The 23007-nt window shown below is 45.7% G+C and overlaps 1 protein-coding gene across 6 annotated transcripts in view; it reads left to right on the forward strand.

Moving 5' to 3' along the window:
• Positions 1–23007, forward strand: part of Dnajc6 (DnaJ heat shock protein family (Hsp40) member C6) — a 146152-nt gene that overhangs the window by 78137 nt on the left and 45008 nt on the right. Inside the window, exon 2 of one of the 6 annotated variants that reach the window (NM_001355180.1) lies at positions 9945–9997. The exons of the other annotated variants lie outside the window; for them this stretch is intronic. The gene's annotated coding sequence lies outside the window, so the exon portion shown is untranslated. The remainder of the gene's footprint in view (positions 1–9944; positions 9998–23007) is intronic. 6 annotated transcript variants of the gene reach the window in all.

The following is a 23007-nucleotide window of genomic DNA, read 5'->3' on the forward strand; positions in this document are numbered from 1 at the left end:
ATGAGTTCCCCTGGCCGCCTCTCCCTCCGACAGGATGTTGACAGACCAATCTTGTGCAGATCTTGTGCTGATATCACAGCTGCCAGGAGTCAAAGAATGCAGTGGCCTCATCACTCCCCGAAGGAAGCCTTCCGCCACACTCTGCCGCTTCCACCTTCTGCGTTCTTTTTGCCTCTTCTTCTGCCATAGTGTCTGAGCCATGGAAGGGGCTATACAGATTCAGTTTGGCTTTCGGCAATCAGTTGCTCTCAGCACCTTGATCAGTGATGAGTCTCTGCCATAACTGCTGTCCACTGCAAAAGTGAACCTCTGACCAAAGCTGGCAACGGCACTATGGGCATACACAAAAATATTCATAAGACAGCTTGACAGGCTCTTCTTGTCTAGACAAAACAGCAAGTAGCAGGTTCTCCCTCAGGTCCGTGACTTTCCCAGCCAGAGGCTTTTGTCGAAGCTTACTGTCCCGGAAGTGTTCTCTCTCCCGTCGAGCAGGTCGCAAATCCATTCATACGGCATTCACTTGCTCCCGTAACACCCTTACCACGATCATGCTAGTAGGCCTTCTTTCATAGCTGGTCAGCAGTGTACCTTATGTCATCTACAAGGAAGCAAGAGTGGAAAGACTTTCCCTTCAGCAGTCTGTGTTGCAATTTCTGGTGCTAGTCAGCAGGCAGGGAGCCTCTAACTCGGTTTCAGCTTGATTTTTTTTTTTTTTCTACTATGTCTTGGAACCAACCAGTGTCTTTAGCAATAGTCTTACCAGTCTAGTGGGCAGTCAGCAGTAGTGGCAATTGCTTGCATTGTTGTGGAAACTTCAGTTCTCTCCTGGACCAACAGGCCATGGGGATGTGGGTTACTACTACTCAAGAGCAAGTTTTCAGCTCTCAAACACATTCTTTCCTAAGACCCACTCCGACGTTGGCGCTGGCCTGTGTTATGACTGTTAGAGATCGTCTTAAGGTTGTTACTATAGACAGGCCCAGACCATTGTGGGTGGCTTTGCTCCCTGGGCAGGGGTGGGGATCCTGAACTATAAGGGTGGAGAAATGAAGTTTGAGCAGGAAGCAAGCAAGTGGGCATGTTTTCCTTCGTACCTCTCTGCTTTTGACTATGAAAGGGATGTAACCAGCTCTCAAGCTCCTTCTGCTGTGACTTCCACAACTGTGAACTGAAATAAACTTGGTCTCCCCCAGGCTGCTGTTTGTTGGGGTATTTTATCCCAGCAACAGAAACAAAGCTAGAACAGATGGGAGACTTCAATAAGGAGAAAGTCTTCCTCATCAGATATTTGAGCAGTTTATTTAAGCAAAATTATAAAATTAGCAGGGGGAAAGCTTGATTTTTTTTTTACATCTTCAAAATTAAAAAACAAAAACAAAAACAGATTTCCTTGTCTTTTGCAACAGTGTCTGAGAGTCTCTTTATCTTACTATTACTATGGATCCATGTTTTAAAACATAACACCTGTTTTATTCAGCCTCAGTTAGGACTTTATTGATACTTACAAGGGCTCCTCCCTGGACAGTAGGAGCCCTTTCTGTTGGCTCCTAGCTCTACTGCAGTCTTCCCTGATCTCTGTAGCTACTCCGCCTCTCTGAGGATCAACCATGTTTTCAAAGAGCCCTTGTTTCTTTTAGAGGGAGGTGGAATTTTGAGGTCACAGTCTCCACGGAGGGACGCTTGCTGCTCCTGGGCAGCAGTATCTAGGCTTTTCAGGGGACAGCACTACAAAGAACTTTCTAAGAGATGAAATACCTCATGGATTTCTAATGAGGTAGTTTTCTTTTATGCCTCATATCCCAAATCTTAATTATAGCTATATAACTACTTATTTTTTTTATGCAGTCACACACAGTGATAGAACACAGTAGCGGTTCAACTCAAGATCATTTAAAATTGCTTCATACTCTTTGGGAGGGGTCAGTGGATTTCATTTTAGCACATTATTTAATCAAGTCATCTGAGACTGTTTTTCTGCACGGTTATATCATCCACATGTACTTACAGAACTCTTTGTTTCGTGTTGCTTTTGTTTTGGGGAGTTACTTTAAAACTTACATTTATAATGATATAGAAGGGTTACCATATGTATTTCCAGATTACAATTTGTATGACAATTGTATTAAAGAATCCTGGCTTATGGCAGTCTCCCTACCCTGTTCCCTGTCTTCTAGATGACTCCTTTTAGTTAGAGTATGTCTTTTCACTGTGTAAACACGTCGGCTCCCATCTCCTCGATTCCTTTTAGATAATGGAGATGTCTGTATAGAGTTGGGTTGTGCCTAGCACTCCAGGGTGAAACAGGCAGTATTTTCTGAGATGTTGGATACAAGCTATGAGAATGGCATCAAGGTTGATACCTAGCGGAGTGTGCTGATTGATTGAGAGACTCTCCATCTTTGCAATCTCTAGCCGGCTGTCCTTGTCCTCAGATGCCCTCTGCTGAGCTCCTCTGATACCCCAAGCACAAGCACTGTCCTTCCTAAATGGCATATGCGTCTTGTTTTCTTTATGTTTCTCGGTGAATAGATTATGCAAAGCTTGAGGGCAGCAACCATGCCTTCTCCTTCTGTTTTCCCACTGCCTCCCACAGAGTCTCGACACTGGAGGGGCTCAGGGATGCACACAAATCAATAACAGGCAGCTCCAACAGTGGGTGCTTCTTTTTCTTTGCTTGTATGTGTGTAGGTGCACACTTATGTGAGCACACATGTGTGCAGGCGCGTATGCACATGGATACAGAGGCTGATGGTCCACCTTGGATGTCATTATTCAGGAAACAACTTTTTTTTGCCTTTTTTTGAGACAGGGTTTCTCTGTGTAGCCCTGGCTGTCCTGGAACTCACTTTGTAGACCAGGCTGGCCTCGAATTCAGAAATCCGCCTGCCTCTGCCTCTCGAGTGCTGGGATTAAAGGTGTGCGCCACCACGCCTGGCTCAACTTGTTTTTTGAGACAGGGTCTTTCACTAGGTTGGTGCTCATTCAATAGGCTAGGCTCCTGTTTGCACCTCCCCAGAACTGGTGTTACACAACTGTGTAGCTAACATGACTCTCGTTATATGGATTCTAAGGATGGAGCTCAGCGCTCAGGTCTTCATGATGCACAGCAATTACTTAACCCCACCCCACCCCCAGCTGCCTTCCAGCCCAGCACTGGTTTCATAGACATGCACTTGTCTCTGATTCTCAGAATAGCTCCTGGAGGTAGATGGTGATATCCCATCTTTCAGGCCATGTAATTTCAGCCCAGAAAGGTTTACCCTTTATATAATAACCACAATAATAACCACTTAACCTCTAAGGGTAAGGCACATGTCCAACCGAAGAGGGCCAGCAGAAACAAACCCAACTGCGTATTTGGAGGCTCTTTGCCTCATAATGTCATGTCAGGACTTTTTCCTTTAAACAAAACTCTGTGTGTGTGTGTGTGTGTGTGTGTGTGTGTGTGTGTGTGTGCGCGCGCGCGCGTGCGCGTTATTCTTTCATTTAACCTGTCGGTCCTTTGCATGTATATTATGGCTTCCTTCCAGGTTTGTGTTCTTATGGGATTCTTGGGTGTAAGAACTAGTGGGTCTCTGTTCCTCATGACTTTTTTTTGGGGGGGGCGGGGGGGTGTCTTTTCCTTTTGTTTGTTTTGACTAATTCTGATGTGTTAGATTTTTAAAAATTTTATTACTATTATTATCTCTTAGAAACCTGATTGTTTTCTATTCAGAGACAGAAAGGGGGTGGATCTGGATGGAAAGGGGTAGGGAGGAAGTGGGAGGAGTAGAGGGAGGGAAAACCATAATCAGGATATAGTATTCGAGGAAAAAAACCCTATTGTAACAACAAGAAGAAAAGAAGGAGGAGGAGGAAAAGGAGACGGAGAAGAAGAAGAGAAACAACAACAAACAGCTACAAAGTGCTGAGCTGGATCTGGGCACACACTGCCTGACGCCAAGGCTGATCAGCCCTGACCGCTTCCCATACGCTTCCATTCACGTGGGGTGGAGCAGAGCACATTTGCCTATCTGACTGCTGTGCACACACTTTGCCTTTGGCACTGTATTCATCCTATCCATCTTCCAGGAGTTACAGGCAAGATGTCTGTGGTTAAAGGTTGCAGTCAGGGCCACTGGGCAGAGGTCGGTCAGCAGGCAGTCAGTTGAGGGCAATGCCAAGTGCAGAGAGAAGACAGAAGGCACTTACAGCTAGCCACCCGTTATACAATAGTCATCACCAGGGCCTCCCAAGCAGAGGGAACAAAACCCGTGATGGAGTCATGCATGTTCTTGTTCTACAGACAATGCTGGCATTAGTGGCAAGTCAAACCAATACCACATGCACTTTGGTGATGTTTCTATCCATACTTGCCGTGTAGTTAAGTCACGTTTTCCTTGGGTTATATAGTCTGAGACTCACAGGTTTGCTAGGTGTTGGGGGCATCTTGGTAAGCAGATAATTAAGTTCCTTTTCCCATGCAAAGAGTCATTTGCTTCAGGGCCCTCTGGCATTTGGGATTTGGATCTATGAATTACCCTCATGGGTCAGAGTGTGGACTCAGTGTCTGGACTCAGGCCTGAGAGGGGTGGGTGTCTAATGTGGAAGTGTTGGAAGGAAGGCTGGGGCTGTGATATTATGCTGGCCCTGTGCTTGGCGAGGCCAGACTTCTATCAGAATAGTGATGATGGCTGGTAATAGGTTTTCTCTGCGGACGAAATAAGCCAATTCAAGCCAAATTGCAAAGTACATAAAGATATAAAGGCAAGTTTATTGAGGGCAGTTCTTGGGCAGATATCACACGAGGAGGTCAGGGAAGTCGCCATGCAGACAGGAAGACAGAGGAGAGGGGGAGGAGAAAGAATGAACATGTATATGCTGGGCAAGAGACATGCAGAGAGGGAGGGAGAGTGGTGGGGGCGGAGAGCGCCAAATGTCTGGAGTGTATAGTGAAGAGACTTTCCAGAGCCCAGTCCCTGGTCTGGAAGGTTCAGGGTAGATAGACAGATATGCTAGCCATGTCCTGTAATAGGCAGAGACGGAGGGATGCTGGGAGAACCTGGAGGCCAGGTCCAATTTGGTATGGTAAATAGGCACCTCAGCTCCTGTCCAGGCTCCAAAAGCCAACAGCTGGTGAAGGGAAAGATGGACACTTCCCTTTGCAGCCATTTCTGCTATGTGATTCATCTTGTGCACTGTCTTCTCTGCATCCATCCAAACATAGCTGACAACTATGGCGAGGCCTGTTCACGTCCCTCTGTTAAACTATGTGATAGCAACCGTGTCCACACACGGTTTAGAGCCGGGCAGAACTGGATCTGTTCTGACCCTGTATTTCTTAGATGTGCAGCCTTTATCTAATTATTTAACTTGACTAAATCTCAATTTCCTCCTCATATATCAGACGTGAGATCTGCCTCGGCAGGGTGTTGTAAGGACTAGATGTGATTTAATGAATGTGGCAGATGGAAAGTGCGACTAAACGGGAAGTCCTCTGTCTCTCTGGTTCCCACTGGACCTTCACTTAGGGCTGGCTCTTCTTGCTAACGTGAGATGCCAGAGCTGAGGCTGTGCAACCATGCTTCCCTGGTTATCAGTAGCAGACAGATGAGATTAGAACCTCATCTGTAGAGGTTCTAATTCAGAAAACATATGGACACACACACCCTATACCACACTATATCACACACACCACACACACATGTACATTACACCCCTTTACACTCATACACACACCATACATATATACTATATACCATACACACACCACACCTACTTTACACACCATGGCTGTGTACATGTTTACAAAACATGGCTTCCTTCTGTTGAAGGACACTGAGTCTTACCATAAACACACACACAAATACACACACCGCATACACACACTATTTAGAAACAAAATTTCACTATGTAGCACAGGTTGGTCTTGCTCTTACTACCTAGCCACAACTGAGCCCCTTCTGTCTCAGCCTCTTGAATGTTGAGATTATGGGCACCCCCACCCTCGCTCAATTTAGCTTTTTTTACTCTGGATATTTGGACACAGTGGCCTGGCTTCATTAAAGTCAGGTCATCTGGAGTCAGATGTAATCCTTGATCCTGGCAACTCTTTGCTCATGCTTGTAGGCCTCTTGGCTCAGTCAGGCTCTATAGCCCCTCACCCCCACCCCTGAGCTTAGTCTTCACAGCTATAAAGGAGCGGTGTGACCTTTGCTGCCAAGCCTTTGAAAGCATAAAGGAAGATGCTATGCATACAGCTTCTTGTCCTACCTGACACATAGCAGGAGTCCAGGGAAGGTTAGCCTCCCCGGACCACCGTGCTTGACTGTGTATAGTCATATTCACACATAGGCTCGGTCCATAGGAATGGAACTGATAACTGAAGGTAAGGGCTGTGTCACCCTCCTTCAGTGTGCACACAGGTTCTGTAAAAACATGACTTCCTTCTGTTGAAGGACACCGAGTCTTACAAAGTGCCTGGCAACCCACGCTTGCCTTTCTTCACAGAGGACACTGTGCAAGATGGAAAGGCATAGCTTTCAACCTTGCCTGCTGTCTCCTTTGTGCTCAGACCCCTGTTGTGGTTGTCAGTGGCAGCCTTTGAAATCTCCGAGTCTGTGAATCCTGGCCATGTTACCTGGGATCTAAAGGTAACACAGAGGGAGATCAGATCCCTCTAATGACGCAGGAAACTTTTCAGTCACAGTCACCTTCCTTTAGGAAGGCTTTGACCTTGGATTTGTCAGTGTCAGTGTGCTTTTCTCTCTCAAAGGGATTTGACAGTGAGCAGTCTCCAAGGCTTGCAGAATGGTTCTGTGGGGAGAGGGCTCATCCACTGTAGCTTGCTCTCTGGGTCCTTGCCCTTAGCCACCTATGTGCTGCCGCCACACTGACAACCTTCATGCTTGCACCTGGTGAAAGTAAGACTGAAAGCCTAAATAGATGCTGACCCTAAAGACAATGTGCTGTGTGCATGCGCGTGTGTATGTTGGGGCATGAGGAGGTTAGGCCTAGGCAGCTCAAAGAAGCTCATCCAGAAAAACCATCCTGCCTTGTACCCTATCCCTTGTGAATCTGCAGGAGGGGGCATGGTTAGACTCCCCTCCTTCTCCTGCCTATTAAAGTCCTAGCTGTAGTTTTCACTAATTTGTGTCTTCCTTCCCAGCCTCTGATGCTCAGCAGCTCCCCCCATGCTGGGTGTCTGGTCTTGGAAGTATTCTTAGATCACTCACACCAGGCTGTGTCTGCCTTTCCACTTGCTGGGAGACCTGCCGGGCTTGCTTATTTCCCTTTGTGTTTTAGACTTTTAACAAATACATGGGAAGCAGCAATGTCATGAGAGGAGCTCAGGAGTGAGATATCATGGAGAAGAGGCTAGGGTGTGTCGCCTGTGGTTTTGTTTTTATGTCCTGCTTGCGGGGAACTAACTATTTGTGCTCCCTGACCCCCCAAAGTTGTATGTTGAAACTGTTAGGATGTAGTGTTGGACATTTGGAGCTGAATGGATCATGATAGCAGAGTTGAAGAATTGGTGTCTCGGGCAAGAGATGGCTCAATGGTTAAGAGCACTGGCTGCTCTTCCAGAGATTCTAGGTTCCAGAGATTCCAGCACCCATAGAATGGCTCAGCACCCATAGAATGGCTCAGCACCCATAGAATGGCTCAGCACCCATAGAATGGCTCAGCACCCATAGAATGGCTCAGCACCCATAGAATGGCTCGGCACCCATAGAATGGCTCAGCACCCATAGAATGGCTCATAGGCATCTGTAAATCCAGCCTTAGGGGATCTGATTTTCAATTCTGGCCTTTGAGAGAACAGCATGCTTGTGGTGTACAGACATAGATGAAGGTGAAATAACCATATGTATGTATGTATGTATGTATGTATGTATGTATGTATGTATGTATATGTGCGGATGTATAATTTATGTATATACATATATATGTATTATTATATTATATATAAATATATTGATTTTAAAGAAAGAGACTCTAGAGGATTCATTCACCATGTGAGGACACAGGGAAAGGTTCCCACTGTCTCTCAATATAGTTTCCCCCGATCTTATACTTTCCCGCCTCCAGAACTGAGAGGAATGTAATTCTGTTGTTTGTAGGGCCCTGGTTTATGGCATTTTGTTATATCAGCTCAGATAGCTTAAGACAGGCCCTCAGTTTGCTCTTCTTTAAGAGAGAATGGTAAAGTTTAACCTGAAAAAAATGTCATGAATAATGGATGTAAGCCTGTGGTTGGGACACACAGAGAATGTGGTTGATAGACAATGGCCACTGTTGTTAGCACAGTTATACTTCAGTGTGATTGCAGCTGTTTCGAAATGAATTGAGGGGCTAGGAAGATGGCTCAGCTGATAATGTGCCTACTATGCAAACAGAAGGTACTGAGTTCACATTCCCAGCTCCTATATAAAAACCAGGCTCAGTGTCACATGTCTGTAACTCTGAGTTCTGCAAGACGTGGAGATGGGGAATCCCCAGAGCTCACTGGCCAGCCCGCTGAGCCAATCAGCAAGATTCCAGTGCAATGAGAGATCCTGCTTCAAAACACTAGGGCGGGGCGGATGAGATGGGCCTGCAGATTATGGTGTTTGTTTCCAAGCCTGAAGACTTGTTTGATCTTCAGGCCCTACATGGCAGAAGGAGAGAACTGACTCTTGTAAGTTGTCCTCTGACCTCTTCATGTGCACTGTAATACAGACATTCCCACCTCATATAGGTAAATAAATAGATAAATGAATGAATGTAATGAAAAGTAGAGAGTGATTGGAAAAGATGCCCAATGTCACCTCTGGCCTTCAAATGCAAGTGCACACAGTTGTACATTTGCCACAGAAAAACGTACACTCACAAGAGAAAAGAAAGGAAGAGAGAAAGAAGGGAAGAAAGAAAAGAAGGAAGGAAGGAAGGAAGGGAAAGAAAGGAAGGAAGGAAGAAAGGAAGGAAGGGAGGGAGGGAAAGAAAGGAAGGGAGGGAGGGAGGGAGGGAAAGAAAGGAAAGGAGGAAGAAAGGTGGGCTAGAGCTTTGGTTTCCTGCCGAGCTCAGCTCAGTTCAGTTTAATGCCCTTCTTTGGACTGCTCATTCTGGGAAGTGTAATGCTGGATGCATTCTATCCATCATGATGGATATAATCCATTCATTCAGCGCTTCTTGTTTCTTCTCAAGTTTGTCTTAAAGCCTTCAACAGAGTCATCTCCATACCTTTCACAGCGGTTTCAAATACTGCCTGTCTCCTTTGAAGGTCAGTTTGTCCTTACAGCCTCTTAAGGCTGAAAACCACCGAGTTTCCTAGTCTCACCTCTCATGCCTCGAATACATCTGAAGATGCCCAGTTCTGTGAAGAACCACAGTTACGTCTGGGTTGCAATCTGTGCTGAAGACAGCATGTTACATATGTGACCCATCCCCTAGGCTCCAGCCTTCCTCCCTCTCTGGGCTGGTTTGTGTGTCTCTGTCCCCAAACCAGGCACAAGCTCACTGGCAGACTTCAGGAAACGGAAGAGATACTGGGATCAAGTCAAAGGTCAAGCAGAGACAGATGCAGCCTTAAGCTCAAGAAGGTGCTGGGTGTAACTGATTTTTCTACTCCTTTGTGGTATTGTTTTTGTAGTCAGTCAGGTTGCAGCATGTACCAAAAAGGTCACACAGCTCTTTCTTCCATCCCTTAATTTTGGTAATGATAGCTGATGATGAAAAAAAAGTGAATATGGCAGATAATTTATTGAGCAGTGTGTGTGTGTGTGTGTGTGTGTGTTTCATTATTATTAATACCTACCATCTCAAAGCAGAGGTTCAAGGAGGTTACACATCACATGGTTGAGCATGAAGAAAACAGAATGGTTGAAGTGATGATGGTGGACCCTTCAGAGTGTGACTTCAGCCTGATCTGATGGTTGGGTACCTAGGATGCTGGGAAGTAATCAATGACCTGTCTTTCTCTGCAGGGCTCAGTATTGGGCGTAGTTGTCATCGGCACACATCCGTTATCTTGATAGAGGTGAGAAAACAGGCTGCAGAAAATGTAATCCAGATGGCGATGCTATGCCTAGAATTCAATTAGGGGCATGATTTCCAATTAATAGACCTTCGTGTCAAGATTGAGGTCACGTCGTTAATCTTGCTTTTATTTTAGGATTTCCACTGTCATGATTTACAGCTAGGCTCAGCCAGCCTTGTCGGGGTTATTCGAGCATAATTAAACAGGGAAGACAGCCAGATCAGCTTGCTGGTGAGGAGCAGGGAGAGAGACTGTTGTTTGATTGGTAAAGGGGCTGGCAGGACGGGGCACACCGGAGGATTCCTTCTTCAGGACCATTTTCTGAGGCAGTGGCCTCCTGCATCCCAGGCGGTGAGCTCTCTAAGTACTGTCTGGTCCAGCCAGCACTGCCACACTCACGTGCAGTTCAAGGTACCCTTGGCTGGGTTGTAAATGTCGCAGACAGTGTGCCTTTTATGTGTGACGGGGTACTGTGAGGTGCTCCACGGGGAAGACATCTTAGGCTTCCTCTTTGCAACAGTCACACAAAAGCCAAGTACACTTCCCCTCCCCCGCCCGAAAAAGGATGAAGGATGTGGCGGTTCTGTGATGTACACCATGCCTTCATTTCTTTCCAATCCTTGTGGTGTTTCTGGTTTTCCTCTTTGTGTCTATTACCCCTGCCCACCACTTCCCACACAGTATTAGGTAGGTAAGCAAGAATTACATGTGATGCTTTTTAGGTGATGGTTAGGTTCATATCTATCTTTTCATTAGTTCCTTGTCATACACATGGCTGGAGGATGCCATGTTTCCAGTCTGTTTGCTCACAAAGCATCTCTTCCTCTCCCTCCCCTCCCCCCTTCCCACCCTTCCCCCACTTCGTCTCACTCAGCACAGGGTCTCCCTTTCAATCCCTCCATGTTCCCAGCATCCCAGTGCTTGGCTAACAGCAGGTACTACCCAGCCCAGCTCGCCTAGACCCTCTCCATCAGACTATGCCTGTAGCAAATGCCTTTTCTCTTTTCCTGGTTATCAGGTAGCTGCCACTGGAGCTGAGGCTCTTTGGGAAAAGTAGCATGGAGAATGTCGGTTTTTGAATGGGAAGAGCCTAGAGAGAGGGTAGGAACCACGTGTCTGTGATCCAGCAGGCGAGGGTGTGCCACCGGCTGCTGTGAGTAAAGTTGAAACCTGGCTGTCTGTCTACTCAGTCTAGCTAAGCACAGAAGTGCACCAGCCTGCTCTTTGACAGGATTTGCTCAGCGACAGGTGCGTCCACACAGAGGAGATAAGGTTACATTTATTGGAGTGTTTCATCAACCACAGCCATGCTAGAAGTTGGGCCAACAGATAATGGTAGTTTTCTTTGTCATTGAGACCCATGAAATGAAGCACTAGCCAGTCACCTTAAACTTTTTTTAGTTACAGTTATCTATGTGTGTGGGTGCATGTCAAAGAGTGCATGTGGAGGTCACAGGGCATCTTGAGGTAGAGTCATTTCTCACCTTCTACCATGTGGGTCCCCAGGATGGAACTCTGATTATCCGGCTTAGTGGCCCGTGCCTTTACTTGCTGTATAGCCGGTTCTGTTTATAGTTAAGTAGCAGATTTTCTTCCAAGTGCTTGCTGTGGGTTTTTTTCCTGTCTGTAGATTCATCTTCTGACCTCTCATCCTTCCTGTTTAGTCAGCACTTGGCTGTGTTCTGCAACTCACCAATCCTCCCTGAGCATTTTTATGTATCCGTATGAGCAACCACAGACTATTACTGGGTCCAACATCCACACTTATTTTTGAGGGAGTTAGATGCTGAAAAACTGCCTTGAAATTTCCTTCAGGTGCCTTGGGGTGGGATTGTGGCTTTTGAAATAAACACTAAAGCAATGGCTCTCAATCTTCCTAATGCTACGACCCTTTGACTCAATGTCTCATAGTGTGGTGATCCCCAGCCATACCATTATTGTGTTGCTACTTAACTGTAATTTCGCTACTGTTATGAATGGTAATGTAAATACCTGTATTTTCTGACAGTCTTAGGTGACCCCCGTGAAAGGGTTGAGAACTGCTGCTATCCCTGGGAAAATCTCCCTGTCAGAAAAACCTACTGTATGAACAGCTCTTTGGAAATCTGCTGATCCTTGTATTTTGCCATTGGTGTGTCAGGGCAAGGACCAAACTGTACAAGCAGTTACACAGAGTTTGTTTAAAAATTCACATTCTTTATCTTGACCTCCAAGCCCTCTGGAACGTAAGGGATACTCACTCACCCTGTTTGGTGGTATAAGTTGATGTCCTAAAGTTTACTAATTTGTTCTTACAGTTTTCAGCCTTTGTTTTCAAGACAGGATCTTGCTATCTAGCTCACATTAGCCTTGAACCAACGATCCTGTCCTTCTACGTCAGAGGTTCTCAAGCTGTGGGTTGTGGCCCCCTACAACATGAGGAACCACAGTACAGGGTCGCAGCATCAGAAAGGTTGAGAAGCACTGTTCTAAGTGCTCATCTAACAGATTATAGGCACATATCACAGCTACCACCTCTACTACCCTCAGTTCCCTATTCTGTCCTCAAGTTTATTTAACAAAATTTCCATCCCTATTTTCTACTTTCAATTCTAGAATCTCCCCTCTCCCTCTCCTCCCCCATTTCTTTTTCAAGACTTTTTTCTCTTCCGTTCTCTAAAGATATTTATGAACTTTAAAGTATATGTTAGCTAATTCCAACACTGGGAGCATCTTACGGTCTATTTCTTGGAGCTTTTTTTATTGCCGACTGACTAAGCTCAAACAGACACCACATGAATAGTGTTTCACGTGAGGCTTCATTGGGTAGAGTTTGGGTTGCCAGTTGTAGCCTGGTTTCAAACTTGGGGCTCGATGTGGCTTTCATCCACACCATATTTCTTCTACTACTACTCTTATCTCTTCCCCATCCATTGCCCTAGATGTCTTGGAACTCACTCTGTAGACCAGGCTGGCCTCAAATTCAGACATCCTTCTGCCTCTGCCTCCCGAGTGCTGGGATCAAAGGGATAAGCTGCCATGCCTGGATTTGTTTGTTTGGTTGGTTTTTTAAAAATTTAATATTGTAGATCCTCTTCTGAAAGAATGGCTAGTATTGGTTTTCAATGAACTCTTCCTATCTATTTTATGGTCCTCTCCATCAAACATTAGTATCCCATATGTTTACTGAGCCCTTACTGTGTGCCAGGTCCTCTATGCCCCTAGGGAGATGTGAAAAAGTGTGAAACTGGCTCTCTGTTACTGGAGTGCTGGAGGTAGGGGAGTTGAGTCAATTTTATGCAAATCAGTCCTCTCTGAGTCCTGGGGTGGAGTTGCAAAGTAATGTGGGAAATGGCATGGGGGGACATGAGAGACAAAGACACTCACAAAAGGAGGCAGGGTTGGGAGGTAGGTAATAACTGAAGCCTTTGGAGCCAACCCTCTGTGAGGTTCTGTCAGTATCATTCCTAAACCTAAGCAGAGGCCAGCTTTTCCTACAGAGATGCTGTTTTCTTTCTGATGCTGTGATAAACCTGAAGTAATGTGTCGAGGAAAGGGTCTATTTCAACTTTCAGATTACAGTCTATCATTGCGGGAAGCCAGGGCAGGAGCCCAAGGCAGGACCGTGGAGGCAGGAGCTGAAACGGAGTCTGTGGAAGACGCTGCTTGCTTGCTTCTGGTTCACATTCAGTGACCCAGGCCCACAGTCCTGTGAATGTTCCCACTCACAGTAGGAGTACTAATTCGCAATCAAAACAATGCCACAAGAGTTGTCCAAAGGCCAATGCAATGAAAGCAAGTCCTCACCCGAGGTTCCCTCTTCCCAGGTGTGTCATGTTGACAACTGACGCTTGACTACTTCAGGTGCTTATGCCCATGTGCATACTATGAGGGTCTGATTTTGTAGTTTATGGAAACTTCTTAATAGAGTGCCTAGATTAGCTAATAGGAAGTCTTTCTATTATAATATATTATAAAAATGATGCCATCAAAGGGTTTTGGAACTGGAGAGGACTTAGGAAATCATGCAATTCATTCCCATAGTTTATATTCCCATAAGTCACATAATATTTCAAAACTGGTGATATCAAATCCATGTCCTAGTGTCAAATCTGAATGCGAGTGTTCTACCAGTAGCTTATAATATGTGCCCCATGCCAGAGCTCTACAAAATGGCGAGCAGAACCTCAGAGATGCAGAAAGTTCTGCTTCTGTGAATCGGTGTTGCTTCTGAATCCTCGCAGTGAAGACTTCCCATGCACAGCATCTAGAAGTTCCCTGCTGTATCACTCTCCAGTCTGGCTGTTCCAGCTATGAGTCAGAACAAAGTGGCCCTTTGTGATGCCGGCTGCATTGGTCATGGCTTTCTCCACAGCCTCTGCTCACTGTTATTTACTGGGTGCTCACAATATGGCTGGGCGTCAGCTGAGAGCAGACGTTAGCTCCCACAGTCCTCCCACAGCTGCACGTGGGTGCTTCTTTCCCGAGGGTCAGGGGACTGTTATATAGCAGCTGTAGGCTGCATGCCCTTCTAGTTGCAAAGTAAGATCTGAACCTACTCTGACTAATAAGCAGCCTGCATTTTAATACTGACAGCTTTGTTGAGTCCCTGCCTCCTTGTTTGGCATAGGGAGCATCAAATACTTTTTGCACAATTTTACTTATTTATTTTTCTATGTGACAAACTCATGTCATGTGCTTAGATGCCTGTGCTCTCTGGCTGACTTGCTGTTGTAGGCAATCCCTGGCATCACTTACTATAATACCTGAATTTCTAAGGATGCAATTTAAAATTTCTGATCGTGTTAAAAAAGATTTATTCCTTCAAATCGTCAATATATGTGGTCTCCTTTTATCCTATTGATAATATGAGGCATGCAGGAACGTTTTTGTTTCGAGTTGGTATCATTGGAAGGGAATAAGGAACCCTAGGGGAATATGATGATATGCTCCAGCTTATATGGGCTTTGAGTAGGAAGACCCACCCTCAAGTCTAAGCCATCTTTCCCCAGAGTTCATATTCTCCCCTTGAAAGCTCCCTGGAGTAGGCTGAATGGGGAGCAGTGGTTCTGGAGGCCAAAGCAGTAGGCTGTTTAATAAGGAGTCTTATTATTATGCCTACATGACCTATTTGTTTAATTGTTGGGAAATCAAGACTGAAATATCTGTACCTTGGGATAAGGAAGCCTTTTGTGGCAACGGCACTGGACTCTTTGCCTTTGGCCAAGCTTAGTAGCGAAGGCATGGTTTATTGTTGGGACAGGAGCTGGCAGTGCACGCCAAGGTGCTTTGTGGTCTTGGATTTCATCCCCACACCTACCAACTTTGTGAATGTCAGGTGACAAGTGTATCATGGTCACACTTACACACACACACACACACACACACACACACACACACACACACACAGGAAAATGGCCCTCGTGAAACGAATGTGAACATGACCAGATTTCTATTAGTGACATTGGTTTTATCAGTGTTACCTAACAAGCTGGCTGGCCTTGAATGGTAACAGTTACTAGAACCAGGGATAGAACTTTCTGGAAAGAAGACAGATGGAAGATGCTGGGGAAGTGTCTTTGTGGAAGACTGGAAGACTTGCTGAGGGGGACTGATGGCCCCAGGTCTGTGATTGTTGCCAATTGTTCCCTGCCATTACTTCTCTATCCTTAAGGTCCTGGACTCTTAGATGGAATCTCAGCAGAAGGATGCTCAGCCCGCTTGCAGTTAGAGAGCCATAGGTGCGGCTAGAAGGTTGGGGTGAGCAGGGTTGCTTCTCAGAGGCCATTGAAAGACTTCTGTTAGAACTGTTAGGCGCAGAAGGGCCCCACAGTTGTTTAGTAGGCATGTACTGAGCTATAGTAGTAAAGCACTTGGTTATTGTTCTTACTTTATATGGGCTTTTTAACTGTGAAGCTGTGAGGTATGGAAAATCTAGAAAATTCAGTCATTTAAAGACCCCCTCCCCCCCAAAAAAATCACTTTATAATTCGATGTCTTTTGAAAATGTAGTGGGTAAAAGGCTGGGCTCTGGAACAGTGTGGCTGGCTGCAAACCCTAGCACAGCGGCCGTGGGAGCTTGGGTAGGTTCCTGGTGGGTCTGTAAATCCGCCTTCCTGTGTGAATGGGAGGAAGAGTGGAGCGGCCTCTGGAGTAATGTGAAGATTAGTGTCACTATGAACTTGACATCTAGGTCAGTGACAGGTCATAAGAAGCATCTCATAAGACTGGGCTAGCATTGCTATTCTTTTACATTAATTATAATATATGAGTGGCTGTGGTGTATATGCCTATAATCTCAGCACTGCGGAGCTGGATTCTTCAGGAAGGAGTTTCGGGTCACCCTCAGCTGTACATGGAGTCCAAGGACTGCATGGATTATACCACATCCTGTCTCACAACCCCCAAAGTATATAACACTTCTGAATTCTTTCTCTACACTTCAGTGTTTACCAGTATTGCATATAATGTTTATATTTTGGTTTTCCTTTTATGATTAGTTGTAGCTGTCTGTACTCTTCTACAAGGTAATTAAATGGTTAATTATATGTGTGTATATTTATGTATATACACATATAATTATAATTAGCATATATATGTATATATATACACACATACATACATACACACGTAATTATAGTTACTGAATAGCAGTATTAGGAATACTCAATTAATTTCTTTACCATTAAAAATATATCATTTGGGGCTGGAGAAATGGATCAGTAATTAAGAGCATTGGCTGCCCTTCCAGAGGATCTGGGTTTAGTTGCCAGCACCCACAGAATGGCTCACATTATGTAGCCCCAGTTCCAAAGGCTCTAGTGCCCTCTGCTGGCCTCCATGGGCCAGTGGGTATGCACATGACACTCTGGTGGTGGAGTGATAATGGCCCCCATAGGCTCATAGATTTGAATGCTTGGTCTGCAATTGGTGGGACAGTTTGGAAAAGATTGGGACGTATGGCCAGGAGGTGTGTCACAGGGAGGGTGTGTGTGTGAGGTTTCAAAACCCCACATCATTCCCATAGCTCACTTGCTCCCCCCACAATCCCCTTCATAGTGTTGTCTCACTATGTGGATTCTTAGCTACTGTACCAGTGTTTTGGGAAATATTAAAAACAACCTGAAAGTTCCTGTGCTATCACCGGGCAGAGCATCGGGGCCACATGTCTCCAGCCAGGTGATCTCTGCAGTGTCTCTGGGCTGGAGCTCCCGAGTTCCTTTGGTGGATCACTGCAACGCCAGCCTCATGCAATGACCATCCATCCTGTGGTCAGCCGCCACAACACCCAGCAACCTGGTAGAAACACAACTCTTGATGACTGGCAGGCTTCCCCAGCTACTGCCAGCAACTCCCTGCCCATGGGGGCTGGCCGGCCATGCACTAGTGGAAAAAAAAAAAAAAACAAAACCCTGTTTTTATCTCATGGAGACTTTGTCTCAGAACTCCACAATGTCTCCACCCAGCTCACTAGGTTCCCACTGATGGGTTGCTACCATGCCAGCACCATGCTTCAAATCCACCACAGCCTTTGTGGTGCACATCTGGCAAACCCACGTGGTACCTTTCTCTCTTGAACCCAGCTGAGCCTTGTGAAGGAATACACAATACAAACTTAGTTCCAAAACAACAGTAACTCAATCGCTGGGCGCAACAACTAAAGTCCTAATCTAGTAAGACTTATTAAATCTAAATAATATGGTGGCAAATCCTGACAGATCCAACATTGAAACCAGGAGACACTCATAGCTACATCTTGTCCTCACACTATCCCCAACCAAAGGAGACCTAACTCTCTCCTGCTTCCTCTCTTCCTCTGTTCAACCCGAAGTCCCTCCTACCCACCCAGTGATTGGCTCCTTTATTCATTAGGGGATTGGTTCACAAGAAGTCCCCTGAGTATGCAACCCCTCCTAGGAGAGCAGAATTAGCATCAAAATACAAACAACACCAGGCCCATCCACACCATACCAGGACCACGCCAGCCTGCCACCATGTTTCTCAGGCATGATGGTCATAGACTCTGCTACCCTCTGGAACCATGAACCACAAACTAAGTGCTTTCTTTTATAAGTTGCCTTGGTTATGATGTCTTTTCACGGCAACAGAAACATAACTAAAGCATATCTATGCACATACAATTAAAAATATGTTAAAATACATCATTTGTAGTTTCTGGTCACTCACAACAATACTATGGTCAGTATGTTTTATTTTTTTGCCTCTGAGTCTTTTCATGGTATAATACTGCATGGAGAGTATGCCTTCTTAGGAGTTACCAAGTAAGACTGCACACAGTTCAGAGTGTGCAGGTGCACTGCGTGAACTGTGGGTGGCAGGGGGTGTGGTGTGATAGTGTTCCCTATGGGCTGTGAGGACCTTGTCAACATTTTCCATCTCCTTCTTTGGTGCTTTGACTCAGTTATTACAGGTAGATATGATGCCCATTGTCTTAGTTAGGGTTTTACTGCTGTGAACAGACACCATGACCAAGGCAAGTCTTATAATAAACAACATTTAATTGGGGCTGGCTTACAGGTTCAGAGATTCAGTCCATTATCATCAAGGTGGGAAAATGACAGTATCCAGGCAGGCATGGTGCAGGAGGAGCTGAGAGTTCTATGTCTTCATCCAAAGGCTGCTAGTGGAAGACTGACTTCCAGGCAACTAGAGTGAGGATCTTATACCCACACCCACAGTGACACACCCATTCCAACCAGGTCACACCTATTCCAACAAGGCCACACCTCCAGATGGCGCCACTCCCTGGTCCAAGGATATACAAACCATCACACCCATGAAGGGCAGTCTCACCTGCCTTTTCTACCTCTCTTACTTGGCAAGGCAGTAGGGACCACCTGGACACTGTGCCAGCCTCTGAAGGGTATATTTTTCAAATGGATAGTCATTGCCTCCAGTTTTCCTTAAAAAACAAAACAAAACAACAACAACAAAAACAGGTTAACGCTGATGGGTGAACAGACAGTGAGCAGTTCAGGGGGAGGTATCCTCTCCCAAGACTCACAGTGTTGTAAGAACTGGTCAGGCAGTTTGTGTGCCGGATACAATGTGGTGATGCTGCTCTCCTAAGTGCTGATAATCCCCAGGGAAACTAATTTCAGACATTCTTGGGAGTTACACGTAATTGGTTAGTGGGGAGGCAGGGTATGGCTCTGACATGTGTCTTTTGTGGGCTTAGGTTTTAAAAAGACAAAATGTCATAGATAAGAGTCTGCCTGGAGTTGAAACAGAGGCCCGGGCTTTTCTCCTTATATGGTACTCATTCACTCTCACTTCTTACCTTGGTACCCGCTTCCATCCTTGGATGCCAGAGGACCCTGGCTAGCATGATTCCCATAGGTAGCATGTAAGGTGGATAATCTAGTACAGAGAGGTTAATAAACTTCCTCGAAAAGCCAGCTGGTAAATATTTTAGGCTACATGGGCTGTCAGGTGTGTCACGGCCGCACAGCTCCATCATAGCAGCATGGAAGTGCCACTGGCCAGACATAAACACGCGAGTCTCACTCTGCTCTTGTTTTCTGTGCATCCCATGCAAGTGATCTACCATTAAGCTACAACTCTAGCTCCGAATTCCAATAACGTTTTACTTCCAGACATTGAAAGTCAGCCTTCAGAAAACTGTCATATGATATGAACTGATGTGCCTTTTAACTCTTCTTTCCCAGACAATTAAAATATAGGGAAGTCACTGGGGTTTCTCAGACTATATAAAGACAGAGAAGTGACTGGAATTGCCAGAGCTCAGTCTTGCTGTACTGAGGCTACTGTTTGTTTGTTTGTTTGTTTTGGTTTTCTGCATTGTCACTTTCCAACCATGTCATATAGCTCTGTGCTCAGTTAGGTTTTTAAAACCTTTTTTCACTCATCTAGTGGAGACAAAAATACCCTTCGCAGAATCTTTACTTTTGACACCCAATGTTCCTCACTAAGAAAAGCTGGCATGGCTACCCAAATGAGCCATTATGGTGAAAGAAATCACACAGCGTGCCTCCTGCCTTCTGTGACATGGCTTACGTGCTGTGGTTCGGATGTATGGGTGTTATAAATGAGGTCTGGAAAGTCATTCTGGCTTCTTCAGCATTCCAGGGCTCTAATGAGCAGAGTGAGATCTGAGATACCAGGAGTGAGGTTTGGGTGATCAAAGACATTTATATCGTTTAATAGGGCTGTGTCTCAGTGTTCTGTACCAGTGTGAAACTAAGTCAGCGAGATGTCTAGATGATAATCAACTTGATGTCTTCCCTGAAAGTGGTGAGGACGGGGTGCAGACACAGCACTTCGGGCTGTAACTGGTGAGAGCATTTTATGCCTCTCTGTCCTCAGTGTATTTAAGATGAAAACAGGAAATCATTTTTTTATGCATGCATGTTCTTAAAGGGAGATAATCTGTCCCTTTTCATAGGTGAGGCAGTTTTGCATTAGATGCTTCCATAAATCTCAGACTTGATCCCCATTTGGTGGTTGTTAATGGAAGACTCCTCCAAAATCCACTCTAGGGATCCAATGAGTTTATTGGGCTTTGTCCCAGTGCTTGTGTATGTGAGGGGCTACTTGTATGGCTGTGAGTGTTCTTCCCCCACAGGCCTTTCCTTTGCTCAGCAGGGATGAGGGTTTCCCTCTGGTTGTATAGATGGATTCCCCCACCGCCAAGTCTTCTCTGCTTATCCACTACCCAAGGCTGAGGCGCATACACCAGGTGTTGTTGTGCTAGGGAAATGTTAGTGATCCCCCAAAACACACAGGAGCCAATCGGATGCAACTCACAGCAGGGTCTTTATTCTATTTGAGCTAGCTCTCCCCTACCCCCAATGCACCACTGCCACACAGGACAGTTTTGGTGGTGGGGGAGTCCTGGATGTCTATTAGGGCAAGGCTTAGTAGTAAGCAGCAAGCAGGGAATACGTGTGTAAGCGTCTAATTGGAAAGCTGCTGTGGCCTTTAACATAATTGGCTGGTGCTGGGAGTCGTATCATAAACTTAACTTCTTCTCCCCTCTGCATTGGTGGTCATTAGGAAAGGGATAGGCTTGTAACCTCAGGGTGCAGGTTTGTTGGGGGAATAACCTAGAGACACTGGTCTTGTTGAGGGTGTAACCTGGAAACGCTGGTCTTGTTGGGGATTAGCCTAGAGACTGGAGCTAGGCTCAGGTTTTGTTAGGGGGCAACTAAGAAACTAATGCTAGGTACCAGCCTGTTAGTTTACCTGAGTTCAAACTCAGGTCAGGTTCTCTTAAAAGCTTTGGCATCTCCGTGTGAGCAGCTGGGTTCTTAGGTGAGGGTCTCGTGACCTTCCAAGAGAGAATGCAACAGTCCAGAAACTCAGCTGGGATGATCCCTGGTAATCGGGAGCAGCCTAATTCTTTAAGATGGCCATTTCTTGGCTTGGAGGAGCGTCACGGAGAAAGAGCAAGGAAAGACTATTTTGATCACAGTTGTCAGAATTGTGGACTAGTATGGGGCTGGAGACGGTGGGATGGGGCTGGTTCTCACTCAGATGTTAGAACTGCACACATGGGTATGAGCGGCTGGCTGTTCTAGTTAAGGTATGAGCAGCTGGCTGTTCTAGTTAGGGTATGAGTGGCTGGCTGTTCCAGTTAGGGTATGGGCGGCTGGCTGTTCTAGTTAGGGTATGGGCGGCTGGCTGTTCTAGTTAGGGTATGAGCGGCTGGCTGTTCTAGTTAAGGTATGAGCGGCTAGCTGTTCTAGTTAGGGTATGGGCGGCTGGCTGTTCTAGTTAGGGTATGAGCGGCTGGCTGTTCTAGTTAAGGTATGAGCGGCTAGCTGTTCTAGTTAGGGTATGGGCGGCTGGCTGTTCTAGTTAGAGTATGAGCGGCTGGCTGTTCTAGTTAGGGTATGAGCGGCTGGCTGTTCTAGTTAGGGTATGGGCGGCTGGCTGTTCTAGTTAGGGTATGAGCGGCTGGCTATTCTAGTTAGCTGAAACTGTCAACGAGCTGCCTTCTTCTTTTCGACTCTGTTTCTCCTACTGTAGAAATTAGAGTAATAGGCTGGGCAGAGTGACTTCTACAGGTAGTCCTAGCACATGGGGAGCTGAGGCAGGAGGATCACTGTGAATTTCAGGTCAGCCTTGGCTTCAGAACAAGACCATGTCTCACTGTTTCTCAATAAGAATAATAAACAATTTCCAGTTGTGGGGAACTGTTCCACCATAAACGGCCTAAGTAGTGCTCCTGCTGATAGGAAAGTCCGGGAAATGGAGAACATTTGCTCACATGTCCATTTATTTATTCTCCAGTATTCACTGCTCTTGGCAATTTCCAATACAGGAACACTTTGCAATAGATTGCTAATGATGCACCAGGCATCTGTAGCTGTTGTGATCAATATGGAAGAGTGGCATATTTATAGGCATATACAAGAGTATAGAAGGTACTTGAAATTTAAAACACAAACATTACTCCAACCAGTAAACACAAAGAAAGTTATCTCATTTGATCAGAGTTCAGGAAAAAAAATGACAAAAATAGAATCCTCTTCCTTGCATTTGCAAGAGGCTTCGTTCCAAGCCCCTAGAGGATGCCTGGATCTCTAGGGAGTCCCAGACTCTGTGATGGCTAGGGATTCTACTAAGCACCCTGTGAAACAGGTGACACCTCAACAGAGAAGTACTTGACCCAAATATCAATAGTGCTGACTAGCGCTAGCCACAGGGGTACAATTTCATGTAGTCACAAGGGAAGAGACACTGAAGTGTCTGATAAGTCCCAGCAGTGACCGCTACACAGTTCTAGGCACGATGGAATGGATATGTTGCTGTGGATAGCGGCCCTGGCATTGTAGATCAGGACTCTGTAGACCCCTGTTCCTGGGAGTGAATATTCAACAACTTACCTTGCCCTCTCTGGGTATAGGCAGCACTGCTAAAACTCAGTCAGTATACTCCGAGAGCAGCCCGCAATTGCTGGGACAGTCCTAGCCTGTTGAACATGACATGCATGTTGTGGGATTAAGAGGGATTGGTGTTGAATACTATAGTAACTTTCTGCTTTT

Source organism: Mus musculus, chromosome 4 (assembly GCF_000001635.26).
Source record: "Mus musculus strain C57BL/6J chromosome 4, GRCm38.p6 C57BL/6J".
Taxonomy (NCBI): Eukaryota; Metazoa; Chordata; class Mammalia; order Rodentia; family Muridae; genus Mus; species Mus musculus.